The following is a 19201-nucleotide window of genomic DNA, read 5'->3' as shown; positions in this document are numbered from 1 at the left end:
ATCAGAATAAGAGAGATGCAATTAATATCTATACCACTTCTCTCAGTGGACAAGTGTGTGCAATGAAAAGCATCAGTGGAGTGTCTTTTTGAGACAAAATCATCAGACAGGCAGAGAGAAGAACTGGAATGTATGATTACATAGCACAATTTTAATTTTCTTACTAAATTCACATTCTTTTGTTTTCTTGAATAAAGAGTTCAGAGATTTGGGTTAACATTACTGCTGACAGCACTGCAATCAGTTTCAATTTTTTCTCCTTAGTCTGTGTCAGATTTTACAATGCTATGCACACTGCCACTGACTGGCACACTGCTTGTGATGTACTGTAATCCATTTCTGAAAAGAGGAAAATTAATTATTGGCACTAATGTTTGCAAAGTTAATCAGAGCTTAACGCCATTAAGAATAACTTGGAATCAACTTTTTGTACACTTCTCATGTTCAGTTTGGACTCACATATTGACATTCAAATCAACTTACTACTGAACACTGTACACGTGGAAGACATGGTGACATCCATAGCCTCCACTACTCTAAAGAAGGTTTTCGAGCAGACTGTCTTATTTATTATCTTACTATTTTATAATTGCAAAAAACACAACAATGAAACATCTTGTTAGCCAGAAAACGTGCCCTGCACCAGTCCTACTGTATGTACACATGTTCAGCCTCCACTGCTGGACAGAGAACACTGATTCTCTAAAGTAGTCCTACTACTGTACATCGAGTCCTGGCATTGTCTGGGCATTTCAGGGTGATCATGAAATCTGACCATATCCTGATTTAAAACTCCTCATGATAATTTTAAGAACCATGAGACCAGTTTATCCATATGCTTTCCTCATATATAAACATTCTTCTGAGGATTTAAATAATTGTTTAAATATCTTTTGTTATCATGTAATTCCCTTTAAAAGTTTTCACATTCTTATAACATATATAACAATGACTTTAGAATGTCAACTAGTAACTAAAATATATAGAGGGCACTGTTCCTAAAGATCAGATTTGGGAATTCGTATTTCCTAAAGATATGTTCTTTGATTTTTTTTTCTTTAAAAGAAAATCATAAGCATTAGACCATAGAAAACAGAGGTGCTTAAGAGCAACTTGATAAAAGTATTTTTTGATATCATGTGAGAGGGCATTCTCATCTGAATAATTGACATGACCTCGTTTCCAAATGCTGTCAATCATCTCGTCCATAAGACAGGTATTTAAAGCTCTTGATAGGAAGCCATCAATCTGTTGTTTTCACTAATGGTAAAACCATTAAGATATATCAAGTTGGACTGCCCGACCCCATCACAACAGCTAACAAATCCTATTCATCACTTGATTTTAATTATTTGTATCAGAATTAGCACAACCTGATTTTTTCCTTCTTTCGTGTACTGTCAAAATGTGTTACATTTTTTGTCAGCAAATTCATTTATCAAAGACACATTAAATTTCTTCCCAGATGTTATTATCCAGAAATGTCAAAAAGTGTCCTTATTGTATGTCATGGTGACAATATTTTTAATAGCTTAAACACATCTTTCCTCTTACAGATTTCATCTTAAATGTGATACAGTTGTTACTGATGCAATACATCACTTCATACTGTAGATGCACATTATTATAGAGTAAATGCCTGCACTCGAATGACACCCCCCTACTTCCAATTATAAGCTGAAAGGTACTGTAAATTTTCAGTTTTCCCCAGTTGTTAATAACATGCACAATACACTGCCTGAGGTAAAAAATACTGCAGAGGCAATAGATAAATACTGTATAATTATTGTGTACAATGTCAGATTTCTGTCCCGTGTCTTTTTAAAGCATTATATACAAGGAATGCCCTAATTATCAGTGTTGGTACAATGCCTAATTTAAGTACTAATGTATTATTTGGTATTATTTTGCCACTTCAGCTCTAACCTAAACAGATCAGTTTTTTTTTTCTACATACAGTAGCACGTTTCCAAACATGGTCTCATGTTATCATTACAATATCCTAAGAGTAAACATGTGACATGTGCACATAGGTCAGACTTGTAAATGTAATTGATCTACTGTACCTATTGTAACTCAAGTGCAAATTGAATGTCAGTGCCCTATGCTTCTGTCTTGTAGCCAGCTAAAACATACAAAAATCAACTTGTAAACAAGAGGCTAATAAATTTGGTTACACAAAGTCTTAACTCACATTTAAGCATGACTACGATTCAGCTTTCCAGTTAGCTGCTACTCATCAATCTCGCCATTTACAAAGGGTACTGCAAATTAATAAAAAAAAATACAGATTGATCACTGGTGATGAATCTTTCAGTTTGTTGGGTGCATGTTTATGATATTTAGTGTCAGCTTTGTAGTGTACTAGATTTAAATTATAGCATCAAGACCATATTACAGAAAAATAAAGTCTCACGTCAGAGTGATTTCTAAAATAAGTGGCACTTGGACTTGGAAACAAGAAGAATGCACCTGGATACCTGTAATGCACACATGATGTATGTTTACTATCTTGCTATATTGCAAATTAACATACTGTAATACCTAATAAAATGCACCCAACCACCAATGTTCCCTCTAAATTTTAATGGCCTATGGGCACAAAAATTTCAAGTTGTGCAATTTTTTCCCCATTGACAAAAACATGTGCACACTAAATTGAGTGTATGTAAAATTGTAAACCTGAAATTATTTTTTGTCAATATAGTCATTCTCATAGAAGCATAGAGATCCAAAAGACTGGGACAGCGATTCAACGAGCTCAGTCATAGAGACTGAGTGTCGAGCGAGCATGAGCAGTAAAGTATGAGACAACGAGAGCAAAGATATCGATTGTCGAGTAGCAATAATAATGCACACAGCCAAGTTGGGCCTCTCGCAGTCAGTCTATTGTGGCATTTTTCAATTGATGACCATGTTTGTTTTATTATTGTCATATTTCTTTGGAATTACATTTTTTAGTGTGCAGTTCAATTTTCTATGTGCGCTGATTTCATAACCTGTGTGCGTGTGCACGCGCATGGTTTAGAGGGAACACTGCCAACCATCCACCTGAGTTTAATGTAACTGGATGCAGATGACCACAAATGGTCACCTGGAGGAGCTGGCACAAATCAAATACTTACAGTAGGGGATCAAAGTCAAAGCAGATGAATGCTGCTAATACATCATATCAAATTTCTTATATACAGATCCAGTCAGAATTGTTACTTTTATGATAGTCAAGCAGATGGTTTTGGGATAAGATTTCACTATTAAGGTTAAAATTTTATACTCCAACCGTTCAGCAATGGAGTTAACAGGTAACAAGTGTTCTTAGTTTGCTTTTTTTAGGGGTACTCATGAGTGACGCCCACTTTCTCCCCTGTTGTGTGTCTTGTCTTTGGAACCACTAGTTTAAGCTGTCCATCAAACTACTATTTCTATCCCTCTTAATTCTGACAAAACCCTCCATATCACTTTCTGAGGACGTATTGTTATACGTACGCAATTGTATTTAAACCCCTGCCTCATCTGCTATTTTTCAGGATTTTGGAGTCCTATCAGGGGATAAAATAAATTGGTCTAGGTATGCATTAGTGCTTTTACATTTTAAGTGTAGAAAGCTGGCTTATTTCCAACTTTGCATCAAAAGTCATACATCTCAAGACACCTCGGCAACTTGATTTACTTGGCTTTATTCAGAATGCCATCACAATAAATACAGAGAGAGATAAGATAAGATAGATAAGACATTTTCCTCAAAAATCTTAAATCTTTTAGCTTCATGATAAAATTAACCTGAATCATCATTTGTTTTAGCTCTGCTTCTTCTTTCTCCTGTTTTAGGGGGATTGACATTGCATACTGCTTTTTTTCTGTTATAGACTTCATACAAACATTTAACAGCTGTTCATATTTGAAATAATATGAAATCGGCCTGTTGAAATGTTATGGATGAAGAAAATTCCTGATACTATGTTAGGGATAATGTAAATTGGTCTTCCAAAATTCATAATAATTATAAACAATTTGAGTGAATCTGTCATAGAAAATACCTGACTCCATGGAGACTTTACTAATGAATCTTGTTTTTAATGCCGGGTGTACAGTACATGTTTTAGGAGTGTTTCAAATGTTGTTAAGTTAAGAAAACACATTTACTCTTTATGTCCACTATCCTACACAAGGATATTCCTTGCTCTCACCACCTCTCACTTTCTTCACTGCAATTAAGGGATGCAGAGGGACACGTGTTTCATCGAAGAGATGCAGGAGCATATGTTCTGGCCCTGCCCCTTTACCAAAGTGGTGTGGGGGAGAATATACAACACCATGCAACTCCTGGGAGCAGGACTGGTGCTAAGCTACCCTACTGCAGGGGCTGGCACTGAGCAGAGTGGACAAAACAAAGCAAGGACTGTGAAACACAAGAAATACACTCATCCAGTACAACACATAGTGGAGGGCGAGAGAGCTGGAGGAGAGGACACTTGCGAATCTCAGTGGAAGAATAAAGCGCTATGTAGCCAGGTGGGGCTTCTCCACAGCCATGGAGCACTGGAAAAGACTGTGGGCCCTGACCAGGGGCTGAAGACAAAAAAAAACGTGCTCCTTTGTGCTCCTGTGAAGAGCTGAACAATTGCAGTGTCAGATCCAGGACAGGTTATAGTGACAGCAAGTGGTAACACCGGGGAGTCTGGAGGGACTTTTGTTGTGCAAATCCAGCTTTAATGACCATTTGCTACATTGACTGGTTGATAATGGACAATCATCCCTTTGACACATTTTTTAATTTTTGAATTGTGACAATTGTATTACTTAAAATTGTACTGTTATAATTATTTGTATACATTGCTGTAATACAGTTTATTTAAAAATTCAGTATGTTTTTTTAGACTGCAAGAGGAAACTGGAGCACCTGGGAGAAATCCACTCAGACAAGGAAAAAACATACAAACTCTAGCTAGCTAAGCTAAGTCCAGAATTGAACCCAGGTCCCCAGCACTGTGAGACAGCAATGCTAACCAGTACACCACCATGCCACCCTGCTGGGGCACTTATCAAAAAGAAATTTTGTGTATGTCAAACACAGACCATGTACCAAATGCTATAAATAAACAACACTGCTCTAGTTTAAGAATATGTATAGATGAATACATTTAGATGAAATATTTTGCTCATTGTACTGTATTTCTTATTCACACACTATACAATTTCTTCTTCTTCAGATTTGTAAAAGTATTTTGAAAAAAACAATAGTTTTTTTAACAAATTAAAACAGTGCATTTGTATCCCTAACATATCAAACAGCTCTTCTTCTATTCTTCACACACATTTCAGTATATCTCCTGGGAGACACAACTAACTCTAATGCTCACCCTGAATATTCAGATTTTAATATCAACAGTCAAAATGAAGAACAAAAGCGTTCTTATCAGACAGAAAAAAGGCAAAGAAAGACACAACCATTTTTGTAAGCAAAGAAAAAACATAAATTGAGTCTGTCAGGCAAAGAAAATGGCATTTTCCTTATCATTATTTTTCTTATTATTATGACAAAACACAGTTATAAAATCCTAAGGCTGTGATTGGTAAATCATTTCTGAGTATCTTTTACATAGAAAATTGTCTTAGTCTCAGCCTGTTCCTTATGTCTTTGGCTCATAAATTGCAAGGGCAAGCTGATATAAATTGTTTTCTCTTGCAGGTACAGTACCAAACTACACTTTTCTCCCCATTTTGACAAACAATACTAAAACCTGATCTACAGCTACAGTACATGGGAAAATAAAAACATTTTTAAATATATTCACATTTTGGTTAACTCAGTAGGTTAGCATAACCCTTTAAATTAAAAGGCCAGCATTTTTCCAAGACATTTTGAAACTAAAACTTTAGATTATTAGTTAATCTCTGTTAAAACATAAAAACATTAGATTCATATAAATATATACAGCAAAGTAGATAAATGGATTGAATAACTGTTAGGAACTTGGTTGTATGAGAAACCAGCAGTAATACTTTAAAGAAATGTTCTACAAGCAATTTTGTAGCACCAACATCTGCAGATTTTATTTCCCCATATATAAAAACCCACCTAATGGCATTCCTCTTCTGAAAGTGTCACAGCCATTCCTCTTGCTTTTCAAACCAGTTTGATCTCCTAAGTAGTTGTTTAAATTCATCCGCCTGCGCTTGCATTATTGACTGGTGTTCTCTGCTGATCTTCCTGCAGAAATCGAGTGAACAAATCAGTCCAGTTCACCGTTTTAAAGGCAGTACTCCTTTGGAGGCAATTGAAGTAATCTCTTACTGTATGTTCCTTTATCTTTCAGCCATGTACACAACATAGATTCAACAATGTGCACCCTTTGAAACTGCTGCTCAACTCTTACTCACTATTTCTCTTTCCATGTTAACGTTTTTTTTCTGTCTGAGGCTTCATGCTGTATACTGTATATGGAACAATGCATTTTGAGGGAGATGGGAGCAACAATCTTAACACATTAGAACTTGATTCCACACTATAACGGGTCACTTCATAGTGAGGTAGCACTGTATTACTTGTGTACTAAAATGATAAATAATGGCTTTCAGAAATAAACAACATCTAAGAGGCCTATCACATTTCACCATCAAGAATTTATACTACACCATTCATCTTCTTTTAAAATAAACTCCTTAAAGCAAAGGTGTGCAAATGAAGAATTACTCGTAAAATCCACTGGGCCTTCATGACAACCTGCTTTCCCCATAATTGTTCCAACAGAATACAAATACGCATTTTAAGATTTTGAGGTTATATAATATTGAACAATACTGTATTTAAAATTATAGCACGTTAAAAACAAAAAAAAATCAAACTACTGTAACATCAAACTTCCATTATAAGAGTTAATCAAAATCAGTTGTTGTTTTACCGATCTTTTTACTTTTTTTGTGCTGAACTCAAAGATTAAAGGACTGACACATGGCTACCCAGTTACTTCAACAATGTCAACAAATTTAAAAAAAAGCAATTTACACCCTGAAGGCCATGCAGTTGCAGGAATGTAAATATGACAAGTTTCAAGACAAGCAGAAAGAGAGACTGTGTTTTTGTATATGAATTCAAACCAAAGTCGGTAACAAGGAAAGTTTTTATTTAGTTGTGGTTTAGGTTTTTCTTTTTTCACATACTGTACAACGTCATTGTACTTTTCTGTTTCAATGAATGTTGGATATTTCTTAAATTTTCTGCATCTTTTGTTTTGATTTGTTTCTGCTCCAGTTTTACTTATGCATTTTAAGAGGTTGCATCCATTCATCCATTTCTTTATTCAATTAATGGTTGCAGAGGAGATGAAGCCTATCCCTGAAAGCAATAGGCATAAGGTCTGACCTGGACAGAACACCAGTACATATATTGCAGGGCAGACACAGACACAAACATACACAGATTCACAGTAGGGTCAGTTTTCCCAGGAGCCTATTAACCAACCAGTATGTCTCTGGACAGTGAGAGGAAACCCATGTGTTTATGGGGGAAACAAATTCATTGCAGATTGCAACCCAAGTCTAGAATTAAATACAAAGTGCCAGTGCTGTGAGGCAGCAATACTAACCCCTCTAAAGTGTTTTTTTTAATCTATGTATAAATGTATTTGTTAGAACCTGCCCTATTCCATATTTGTTTATATAATATATATTTTCCATGTAATCCATGTAATAGAACTAATCAGAAGGTATATTTTCTGATGTTGTGTCTTTATACTTAATATAATGTATATACAGTCTCACTGATCAAGTTATATAAAGTCTGATATGACTGCAAGTTGTATTAAAAAGGGATACTTGTATGACTGGGAAATATTCAGTCATGCAAGGCATTCAGTATACCTTTTTCTCCTGGACACGGGAATATGGGCATCAAGAAATATGAATTGGTCACCACTGTAAAATTATGACATTCCTGAAAAAAGATTGAAAACAGTCACTTAAAACAGTCCCAGGTTAAATTATGTCTGTTGTATGTCTATATGATTAAGAGCCTTTATATTGACCCTGAATAATATTGCATTGGTTGAAATACCTGTTTTTCAATCCTCACATAAAACATTGTTAATAATTCAACAGTCCCCTTGCTCAGAGGGTTCTTACAAACTGGTTGCTTGTTTTTCAGCACTCTTACTAAGCCCCCAATTAAAAGAAATCCCCAAGGTGGTATCACACTGTGAGCATTGATGTGAAGCAGTGGAAAGGTGAAGACACACCAAGACAAATAAAGATCGTCTCTTTCCATCCCTTTTTAATTTTAGAGATCTTAACAGCTGTGCAATTACTGTCCAACAGTTTATTACTTTCCTATTGCACCCCGTCTACTGTCCTTGACAAATTCATCTGAGAATTTCAGAGGAAACCACCTCCTGACAAAGCAGATCATGCACATCATTCAGCTAGAGTATTAGTAGGTTTTACCCTGTCGCAAACTGTATACAAGAATACTTAAGTAATTAACTGCCCTTCAATATCCAACTTACATTGTCACCATTCTTTTTTCCTCCTCCAGCTTGAAACTGTTGACATTAAACATCCATTATTGCTCATACATTAATGATGCCACATTGATTTCTGCTTATTTTCAATAAAATGATCCGTATACTTCCTAACCACAATTGCATTCTCATGACAGTTTGGTCCTCAGAATTTCCACAGCTCAAAAGTGGCTGCTCCTTCCTATATGTCATCTATAGCAGGTCACACTCATTTGACAGCAAGGTAAACATTTATCAAAGATATTCATGAGTAAGAGCTACAGCCAAATTGTCCCTTTACCTAAAAATTAATAGCCTGAAATTTAGAGGCACATGAGCTATAATCATTCATTTACAAATGCCACACCAGGATACGAACAAATGCACTGTGTAGCTAAATGCCAGATAAAACAAATTTTTAGGGTTAGGGGTATCGTTGCTATGCTATGGTCAAGATAAGGGTTTTGTAACTAATGTACAATTACTCTACAGAAGAGGCTGGTTATTATTAGATGTCATAGAGTTAAAGCTTAATTAATATTTATAAATACATTTATAAATTGCATTTGCAAGCCAAAAAACTAATACTGTAAAAAACTATATAGTACTATAATCCGAAACTTCCTTGTATCCAATTTGTTAATTTACAGTCTAGTTTGGTATTGCCATAAATTAGTTTATTTGCATTCTTACTATTGTTAGTTAAATGATGCAGCTGGTGTATGGCTACAGGACTTCTATATGACCCCTCATCCATTTGAAATATTAAAGGACACTGTATCAATAATAAAGTAATTTCACTCCTCATCACAGAGCAGGTTATGTGAGGATATTTAAATTAGGTAAAACCAGTTGGAATTGTAAATAAGAAAGACTGTTGCTCCCCTTAGAAAAAATGAATACATTTAAAGTGACTAATGTGAAACAGCGGTGGCATCTTCTGCTTATTGCTTAATCCCAGAGATTTTGGCAGTCTAATGTTTTTAAAACTGCAGCTCAGGCTGTAACATCACCGGTCATTTACATATTGTATTGTAACCATGACTGCATAAAAATACCAATACAACTGTTTAATATGTGCAGACTTCAGGTGTGAAAATGCACGACAGCATTTCTAATGATATGACAAGGCTCACTCAAAGGGACAAAAAACATGTGTTCAAAGTCACCCAAAGCAACTGAATGTTTTAATAACACATTAAGTAACACTGGGCTTTTCTTAGTGTTGAGCTGATTGATCTTACAATGAACTTCAATCTCTAACACAGGACCAGTCCAACCTTAATTTCCAATTACACTGCAAATGCACTTTAAAGTAAATTATTAATAATAATAATGCAAATATTCAGCATGGAATGCTCAACAGAGTTCTGAGTTGATTAAGAAACCTATCCCACCGGCATAGGGCAAATCATTTCAAACAGTAGACAGAGGTAAAATCTATTCTTACCTCAAAGTTCCCATGGTAAAATAACATATACTGTATTATACATTTCATCAGAGGCAAAAACATCTGAAATGATGAGACAGCTCAAAGATGTGTAAGATCACTACTTTCTCAAGAGGAGTTGTCTTCTAGTTGATTTATCATTTTACTTGTGCTGTACATCAATGCATCTTTTTTAATTAATGCAGTTAAATGTAATTACCTGTATAGTCAAGGGTCTGGAGAATACTTTAGAATCCAAACAATAAACCTTAACAATAAGACTAATGGTGCTTAGATCACAGAATACATCCTGGAGGCACAACATAACATATGTCAGCTCTAACATGCTGTCAGGCCCCACTTAGGGATTCTGAAATAAACTCTATAAGTTCTCAGCAGAGAAAAATGATCTTAATATGTCACAGTAGGCTTAGATGCTCTTGTCTGTGTGAAGGCAAAAGTCTGTCTCAGGCTCACACAGTTTCTTCACCCATAATGATGTTTTGAAAAATCACATTGCATTCCTTACTTTTAAAAACCAGCAGAGTGCAGCAAAAAGCAGACACTATTTTACTAGTGCTGAAAAAAATGACACATAGCATTTGTCTTTATTTGCAGCTTCTTAAACCATTTTCTTTGCATCCTTCACAGTACGAGAACAGTAGCAGTGAACGCTAGGCTTGTATGTAGCTACAATGAAAAACCTATCTTCCACAAATGCTATTTCTACAAACATGTAATTAACATTAATTAACATTCTTCCCAGGATATTTCTCTCTGTTCCTTTCCATTTGGTAGTGCTACCCACACACTTTCAATTGAAAAGAACTTGCAGGCAGCACAGAGTGATGTTCACAGTGTACAACCATGGGGAGTCTATACAAGGCCAATGGAAAGAGGTTACTCTGACTGAGACTGTCAGATGAAAATCCTGATATCAGAAAACCCACACAACAATAGAAATGTTGCAAAAAATAATACATAAGCGTCAAAAATTAGCAAAAAATAGTAAAGTTTGAGTTTTAAGATCCTGTACTTTTGGTTGTTTTTTCTTTACCAATAAACCTGTCTCCTATTTCCCTGCTACACAGAGAACCGTAATCATCTAGAAGCCTGGAAAGCATGCTCTCATGTTAAAATTACATAATGGATCAGTTTCATTCTTTTATGTTGCATTTAACACATTTAGGAAAGCTAATTTAAGACTTTGAAATTCAGAACTAACAATTACATATTTCCATATTACTTTTCAGCCTTCAGCCATATGGCTTTTCAGCTGAAAACAAGTAAAAGTATGCTCTGCAGCACAGAACAGAACAGTATGAGCAGTATGTACTTTTGTCAAAAATAAAACAGGCCACTCATCTTAACAGCAGCAAAGTACCGACAATAAAAGGTAATGCGAAAAAGATAATACACTGAACATACTGCATATAGGAGATTTACGTCAGATTTCACAGGAAAGGTTCTGTAACTAAAATTGGATCAGTCCTTGTTCTTGAAGATAAAAATAAAAGTAAGCTAATTTGGGAGATCCTTCCATCTACTGTACTTAGTTCACAGTTTTCACTGGTGACACCCACAGAGGCTTACCACAGAGGTGCTTTCTGGTGATGTGCCACAATACAAGTGTTAGCCAAGGAATACTGGTAGCTTTTTTATTAGCAAAAACACATTGAGAAAGGGGGACATAAAGGTGACATGACTCTATTATTATGAGAGAGATTTGGTAATTTCCTGAATTTAATTTCAGTATTTGTAGTCAACAATAATCTATGATTTATTATCTTAATCCTGCTGAAGTGGCCTGAAGAGGACATAACTTAGCCCACGTAACACGTTAATGTGGATAGAGCAGCAGGGACTGAGCTCCAGACATTTTGTAACTAGCAAAACACTGTATCAAGTGTGCTGGCTGACTCTTACTTTGTGCTCAAAGATATCATACTGTACTACCGTTTTCATATAGTATTCACTTGCTGCTAAAGTTTCAATGTTGTTATAAATATAGATAGTTGTATATAGGGAATTTATTTATTTCCTAACTGACCAAAATGTGGTCAGTAACATTTGTAACATTTAATATACAGTATTGCTCAAATTTACCTTTGAAAATGTCACCTCTGAGGTCACATACAGTACTGACTTTTCTGAAAAAATATCAGTGGTGACATATTATTTTCACTAGTTTTAATAGAAGCTATCCAATGAAATTTTTATGCCATGTCTCAAAAAGTTACTGGCCTGGATTCTTTTAAATGTCACTTTTACACTACATCACTTTTGACAGGGTGTACGACCACAGCATTGTAGTGTTTTCTATGTTCCTATGAAATGGATTACTCTGACTTCTACTATCAGGATAAAAACAGCAAGAGTAAAGAGGCCATGCAGACCACTATGTGTTAAACACAGAAACCATTGCATGGATTTAACTCTGCTTTATGTGCAATGCAATGGTCATATTATTCTGAGAAGTCCAAATCAAACTCAAGACAGAAATTAATGTTATGTTGACTTCTTGACCTCCATAATTACTTAACTGCAAACTAAAGGCTCCTTGATGGCTAACTCAATGAAAGCAGCAATGACACAGAGTTATTCAAAACCATCTCAGACTACCGGAAGATCTACCTGCTGACACTGAGTTCTCCCCTGACACCAGCTTGTACTGCCCAGGCTTTGCCGAATTTGTTTTGCAACAGTGACCATACTGCCATGTCTAGTAACTGTTGAGCATACTACCCCTGCTGAAGTTTCATTCTGATGCCTTCTCCTTCTAGGGAGACCAACAGTACAATTTAACAAAGAGAAAGAGTTGAGGGTAAGGAAAGTTCTTCCATGTGATAAGATAAGAGTGGTGGTATACACAAGTCATCCTTGATAGACCCTAACATGGCACCACTGTACACACAACAGCTTCCCAAACACTTTTGTATTTGCTTAATAGGAGTTATCATTTCCACTGATATACCAACATTTACCATAGACCATTAAACTATGTTAAAAGTAATCCAGGGGTTATAGGTTTACAATATTTAATGACATCTTTGCTTTTGTGAAATAAAGTAGTACAGGTACAATTAACTATGAACACCTGCAAAAGTTACACAAGAAAACTGCAAGGACTGATATTGTTCTTCCATTATAACAAAAGGAAAACAGGTGGGTTAATTAAGAAACTCATTTTGCAATAATTGCACTGCCACGTTCAATGAGGCTAAAATAAATTAACATCACAGATGCATGGCGTGGCTCTAATAAGGCCACTTATGCATATTTCTGTTACACTGACTTTTAATAATTCTAATTGTATGAAATATTCATAGCTGCATGAAATTATATAAATAGACATTATAGAAAAAGCAGGAAATTCCTTATTAAATATATTGTCTCTCAAAATGTATCCCTCCTGAACACACAAGATGAGCTACTAAATGTAACGTGTTTTGTTGTGTTTCATATGTTTTTATGTCCATGGGACGCATTCAGATTACTATATTATGGGATCAGGAGGTTTTTAACATTCATAGGGTATTCGAGATCCTGACTTGTTGATTAAGGTCTAATGAGAAAGCTTCATTTGAACTGAAAAGGGATAGTTAATAAAAGCAAAAATAAAACATCTGAATAATGACGTAATCTATCTGACCCTTATAACAAACTTCAAGTGAAATAATAATAGTAATAATAATGTAACCACACAACAGAGTGCAGTGGGGTTAACATCGTTCTTACGAACATCTAGCACAACTGTACGGTGCACATCTGCCATTCTGACCCTCTGGATCAAATAACATGGCAAGTCAGGGTGGAAAACCATAGGACAGATGCTATGCTTTTGATAATTCCTACCCTCTGTTGTTTACTGTTGGATAAAGACTGGCAGCCCTACTGGGCCAGATTTGCAGGCTTTTATTAACATTACCACATTTTACAACCAAATCTTGTTGTTTTTTTCCTCTTGCAAACTCTAAATTTAAAGGAAACTGACAGTCGAGAAATTGTTGTGAAATCTAAGGTGATATTTACGTTTCGGAGAAGAGAAAACCAATTTATAGGGTGTATCATTTATTTAACTTTTTGCACTCAGCACCTAACAAACCAGCATCAATAGGGGTAGAAGTGACAGGACTTGGACTCTGACAGGTCTTGTGGTCAACTATATTTAAATATAATCCACAAAGATTATCTGATAGAGCCAGTCAAAGCATGGATTAACAAACATCTGCACGGATGTAGTTCAGCACAGCTGTTATAGTTTACTGGTTGCAGAAAGGTCTTTTAAAAAAAAACTGCGAAGATCTTATGTACATGAAATGATACTGTATCCCCCTCCTTCTGAACGCATTTACAAAATAAATCACTCACACGTACACTGGGGAATCCCGAGAGCATCAGTACGGATGATCACATGGCACTTTCTTTATAAAGCATGGTTGCTCAATAATATGCATTAAATAAGATGTTAAAGTACAAGAATCCTAAGAGTCGGTGTCGATCTTTAATCGAGTGTTTCTCACCTGGCAATTAAAATGAAAGGCGATTAAGTTTCTCCGTCTTTCTTAGCACAATACCAGGAACACCAGGGTTACCCATATCTATGCTTCAGAAAAGTTTGCGTTCTTTTGAGCTGAGCATTCACAGCTCAGATCAAGTTAGCGAAATTGCATTTAATAAACATCAATTAACAGCACGGCACGCTTAAACTATAGTGCAAACAAGTTTTTAGACACTACCTTGAAAATAGCGTTATAAAATTAAGCTTGGTTAATAATCTTATCCGAAAACAGCTCACCACTGCTTTCTGTTATCATAAAAATCCTTACTATTTTTTTTAACTACAACTGTTTCCAGTTTGGAAGGTTTGACCACAACGTTGACTGAGCTCCTTTGTCATCTGAATAAAGTGTAATTTAAATTGTGTCATGTTCAAAAAGTCGGCGCAACACAACCTGCCGCAAAAATAACGCGACTCGCGACTCGTATTCCTACTTAAAACCAATTACTGTACATCTGTAGGCAAGTCAGTAAACAACATCGGCAATCATAAACATACAGTATCTTACTCACAAGATCTACACGAGCCTCCTTTCCTCCACACAATAAAAAAGGATAATCACACAGTTTGCAAAGCTGGGTTCACATGGTACAAACCACCACTAGGAAGTACAGAAGACGTACAGTACTTACAAAAATACATCGGTTTTCTCCTCCAATTCAGAGCAAAACAAGCAGACGATCACTCTCTCAGCGAGTCACTGCTTTCACCGCACCGATCAACCAAGCAGAACAGGCCCTTATGGGTTGTCTATGCAGCTGGGAGATAATGGAACTATTTTCTCAGCTGGGATTTGATGCTTAACTGCTATCCACTGAGCACCACTGAGTCTCCTCGCTGACATTAATCAGGAAGTACAGTGCCTCTCCGCTATATTCCCAAAAGCATCCTTACAATTAGCACATGAATCACGGGCACACTCACAAGAGCGTAGTGGGCATATTCAACAGCATCGGATTAAATATCCATTTTTGAATCACAAGATTATATTTCTACTGCTGAAACATACTGTACAAAAAGATTTGTATAGTTTCTTAAAAAGTGTAAGCTACATTTCTCCTCGTTGTTTCTGTTTAGAAATAAGGTGTTTCAAACAATATACAGTACAGTACTGCTAAGAATTCGCTGAAAACTGAAGTTCATTTACTTTGACCCTTATTGATATTATGATTTGTTTGTGCTAACAGTAACAGTTGTATATACAGTAGATCAATAATATTTAAGCATATTGGTGTTCACTTAGGCATAATAATATAGTATAACAAACAATAATAGTTGATATATACAATCTGATTTTGAGATTCAGAGTTTGCAGGGCTGCTGAAATGAAAATTTACTAAATCAACAATACATCATCAGTACCATCAACATACTGTATGTAGATGTGCAACTGCGAGAGAAGCTGACTACACCTGACTAGAAAGAGATTATTATTGTTTTTGTTGTAGGAAGTTAGAAGATGTAACCTTTTGTTATTACAGTTTCTTAGTACTGGCGTCATAGAGCATATGAATAACAATCATTCCCATATGGCATTAAATCAGCATGCTGTTTTCTGCCTCTGTATTAATCCTTCTGTTAGTATTACACCACTGCTTGTGTTTACATTAGCCTTGACAAGGATGAAGAATCCTTTTCACCAGGCATAGTTACAGATATGTTCTGTGAAGGACAATCTGAAGACAGATCTCAGTCTCTTGAGACATTCTCCCCATGCCAGAACCTTTTTTTATCTGAACAAAACTACAATTATTAGACAAAGATGGTGCAAACAGATACTGAATGCTACAATTTTATTCATTTAAACCAAGCTTAAAAGTCACATTAATCTGTGACTCGCATTTCAATAATGAAATATTTGTAATATTCCACACTGGTTCTAATTGTAAACAAAGATACACATCTCCCAATTTAATCTAAAGAGCCATCTTAGAATTAGTACCAGTAGTCATCTTAATCAGTAGAGCCATATACTGAATATAGGCACTTGATACCAGTAGTCTAGCTAAATATAGAGGTAGCTGATACATTGCACCTTATAAATTCATTGAAATTCTATTTGTTCCAAATACAGTTGAATTGTTTAACCCAATTGTTAAACCCAAAGTGTAGTCCCATAGCCACACTGGTGTATTTGCATCTGGCACACTGTATTTGCATCTGATGCAGCCGGCTTGAAACCCCAGCTTGTGCTTTGTTTTAAAACTGATATATTCAGGAATGCTGGTGGTAGTCAACACAAATGACTTTGTAATTTGTGTTGACTTTACCACCAGCATATTTGTGTTGACTTTACCACCAGCATATTAGTATTCTATGAGAATGAGTATAATAGCTATGTAGGATTCTGGATTTACTCCTGCTATATTTTAAAACAAGATTTAGCCTGAAGAAATGCAACAGAATTTCAGGAGAAGTGCAAAAAACAAAGGTCATCTCCATTATCCAACTGACTTCCACTAGAGGGCATCAACTTACAAGCAAGTTGTCAAGATCATGCCATTTTGCCCCATTGAATCATCATCATTCACCCTACTGTTCATTGCCTGTGTGAAAAAAAAAAACATAGTAGGGAAGATGTGGGTGTACTGCCTATAACAAGTCAAAATAAAAAGGTAAGAAATTTCAATGCAATATATATATATATTGAGTAAAAATTTCAGACAATTTATCCTTCCTTAACCGCTAATTAAGTAGTTCTACTAAGTGGAGCTTAAGAAAATCTATTAATCATTGGAAATCCAACAAAGGATTGGATTGAATTTGAGTGAATTTACTTGGTAGTGGACGAAGATTGCCAAGGAATTTCAGACACACAATAAGAAGAATGAAGAGAAAATGCTTTCAAAGATTTGTTAAACTGAATGAATTTATAATACGTCCAAGTTTGCATGTAAATAATAATAGTTTTTTCCACATGAAAAGAGGGGAAAAACAGAAAAAGTACACAGTGCATAATTTGAATATTTCATGAAATGTTTAATATTTTAAACACCAAGCAAACTTCAAAAGAAAGCAAACCATCATGTGCAGCTGTTTACAAGGAAAAATATGCAATTATACAAGGCATACATTTTAATTTCCTTAGGGTGATTATTTTGCATAATTAAAGAGCTACAGTATTTACATGCCTAGTATTCTTTGTTGTTATCCTTGTACAATTACTTTGGGTCTACAGAATGAGTGGTATAGTATTATATGCTGATCTACAGTACATAATATCAGATTTAAGGTCAAAGGTGAGAAATTAACACTAACAACCACATCTTATTATGGCTGTGACAAGTGGTGTCTGGAGCCAAATAAGTGTTCATAATATCAGAAAAGGCCTTTTCCCTTTCCTCAAGCTAAAAAATAGCTATGCCAACTCTTACTCTAACAGGCTAATGACTGTCTTGCCAACAAATTTAACCTCCAGACAATCTGTCTTTTCACTAAGGATAACAAACCCTTTGAACCATGTAATGGAGCAGTAATGTTCTATGAAGGGTGGGATTATTTTCTAAAAAGGACAAGATAAATCAATTAAAGTCATTTAGTACTTCAAATAAACATATTGAATGCGATAATATAATTAAGTTTTGATAATACAGTTGAAGGAAAAAATAAATGTTTTTATTTTTGTACACATGGTTTAAATTATTCAAATTAATTTGTTTTGCATTTATGTCATAATCTATAGTTTTTACATTTTTTCTCATGTATTTAATTTGCTTTTCTCTTATAAATCATACCTAGTGACATGCATTATCACACTGCTCTATTGCTTGTTATACTGCTACCACAATATCGCTGAGTGTTTTACTGTGCTGTCTGAGACAGAGGTCACATTAAACCTCTATTCTAAAAAAGCCATTACTGTACAGATTGGGGATACTGCAAGGGTGGCAAATATGGCATTCCTTATTTAGCCACTGTCATTGTGATAACTCAAGCTGTCTGCTTTGTGAGAGCAAAGCTAAACTGCAAGAGACAGGAACGTGAGTAAGAGTGCACCCATTTAGGTTTGTAAGTAATGGATTACAGCATCTTATGAAGTACATAACAGTCTATCAAGACAAGACAATGGTCATTGTTATTAAGAGTACCACTATTGTATTGTACAGTATTTATACATCCCTTTTTGTTCTTTTGTTTTTATCAGGCCTTTTTATCAAGTTGAAATGGAGAAAGTTTATTTTATAGTCATCGATAATACGGAAAACTACATTCATACTGCAAGTTCATCGGTGTTGTGACATACTGTAGCCTGAAACACTGAGCCTTAAAATTTACATTCTCAAAAAAACATTTTGGTTTTAGTTTAATGCTCAATTTAAAGGAAAAATTATATCGGAGAATTCAGTGAGCTTTATTATGAAATCAGAAGTCTATAAGAATACGGGGTATGTATAATTTCGGTAACCTCTCACAAATATATGCACATACAGTACTGTACTGTTTCTTCTTTTGCCATCACAAGCTTCCATAAACCAAACAAATGTAACATTTCACAGAATAAATTTTATTCTGACTACCTTTGGTTTAGTCAATAAGCTATGCTGTACAAGGAGAAATGGAGAAACCTGATTCTGTCTGAAAGGTGCTGAAAATCTATGCATACAGTATACAGCATTTTTACAGGTGCATTGGCTCTGGAAATCCACCAGTAAAGAGACAGAGTCCAGTTTTGAAACAGACAGTGGATGCAGGCTTTCTTGAAACAGTCTGAAATAA

The 19201-nt window shown here is 35.3% G+C and overlaps 1 protein-coding gene across 5 annotated transcripts in view; it reads right to left on the bottom strand.

Moving 5' to 3' along the window:
- LOC148661897 (contactin-4-like) overlaps nucleotides 1-19201 on the bottom strand; it is a 328736-nt gene that overhangs the window by 175249 nt on the left and 134286 nt on the right. For 3 of the 5 annotated variants that reach the window (XM_088636368.1, XM_088636372.1, XM_088636371.1), the window contains exon 1: nucleotides 15118-15363. The exons of 1 other annotated variant lie outside the window; for it this stretch is intronic. The gene's annotated coding sequence lies outside the window, so the exon portion shown is untranslated. Of the gene's footprint in view, nucleotides 1-14997; nucleotides 15364-19201 lie in introns of those variants that run through there. One more of the 5 variants, XM_088636369.1, reaches the window with a different exon arrangement.

This window comes from Lepisosteus platostomus, chromosome 6, assembly GCF_059453375.1.
Source record: "Lepisosteus platostomus isolate fLepPlt1 chromosome 6, fLepPlt1.hap1, whole genome shotgun sequence".
Classification (NCBI taxonomy): Eukaryota; Metazoa; Chordata; class Actinopteri; order Semionotiformes; family Lepisosteidae; genus Lepisosteus; species Lepisosteus platostomus.
The sequence above is the reverse complement of the archived record's forward strand: the minus strand, read 5'-3'. Positions and strand labels throughout refer to the sequence as shown.